Source organism: Branchiostoma belcheri, unplaced genomic scaffold, assembly GCF_001625305.1.
Source record: "Branchiostoma belcheri isolate BF01 breed outbred unplaced genomic scaffold, Haploidv18h27 scaffold225, whole genome shotgun sequence".
NCBI lineage: Eukaryota > Metazoa > Chordata > Leptocardii > Amphioxiformes > Branchiostomatidae > Branchiostoma > Branchiostoma belcheri.
This window is the reverse complement of record NW_017803769.1, coordinates 129,556-130,877: the sequence shown is the minus strand read 5'-3', so window position 1 is coordinate 130,877 and position 1,322 is coordinate 129,556.

Genomic DNA, 1,322 nt, shown 5'->3' with positions numbered 1-1,322 from the left:
CTTTGAGTCAGATGACTCAAGACAGGGAGCTCTTGAGTCAGATGACTCAAGACAGAGAGCTCTTGAGTCAGATGACTCAAGACAGGAAGGCCTTGAGTCAGATGACTCAAGACAAGGAGCTCTTGAGTCAGATGACTCAAGACAGGGAGCTTTGAGTCAGATGACTCAAGACAGGGATCTTTGAGTCAGATGACTCAAGACAGTAAACTTTGAGTCAGATGACTCAAGACAGGGAGCTTTGAGTCATATGACTCAAGACAGGGAGCTTTGAGTCAGACGACTCAAGACAGGGAGGTTTGAGTCAGACGACTCAAGACAGGGAGCTCTTGAGTCAGATGACTCCGACACTCTTAATCAGTAAAGAAAACTGTTAATCTAAATAATCAAAACAGATAACAGTCAAAATGTCCTTAAGAGTCTTCTAAAGAAACAAAAGGTAACTCACAAAATGTTATTTCTTTATTTCAATTATCGAGTTATACACTACGCCAACATGTGTAAATCTAATTTCAGAGTCCACAGATACATGTGTAAGAAATCCACAAATAAATGTGCGAACATATAGTCTGTTTCTTATATTACCTGGTTGACAAAATATAATGATACGCCGCCCAATAAAAACACTATCGTTGCCCTCCCCACGTAGGCGGTCTAGTCGCCCCCACTCGATACGAGGCCGTTACAAACGGTCTGAATTGATTTAAAATGTAAAGATGCCACTATTCGCCACTTTCACAGGTTCACAATATGTTCAGGTATTACTTGTGCTCTAAATACGAAGAAAATAAAAGATGGCAACATTAGTTTAAGATACGTAAAAGAGAGAAATTACTCTTGAACTCTCGCGTTTACTGCCGCTCAACTTCCGAAACCTCTCATTGAACACATTGTCGTTCCCCCCGGATCTATATTTCAAAGCGTAACCGTCCCTACTAAATTTGGCGTTGTGAAAACACCTCCGTACCCCCACCACCCACCCAACGTATAATGAAGAGTCCCGAGGCCTTACCGCTTCAGTTCTCATTAGGCCATGTTGATTTGATTATATGCATGACATCTTCAGGGAACACCAAAACTGAGCGTGCAAATAAAAAAAGCTTGGACCAAAAAAAAAATTTCCTTTATTATGAAATCTTCGTGGTCATAATGCTTGAACAAATGACTAAACACACAGAACATGGTATGGCGAATAATACTTTTTTTTATAGTAGACTCTTCGTTTTCATTTTTTCACATTTTCTTCTTTTCCTGAATTGACTTCGGTATTCTATGACCTTAGCATCGTTTTCCAATACTTTTTTTTGCAACATTCGAAATATATT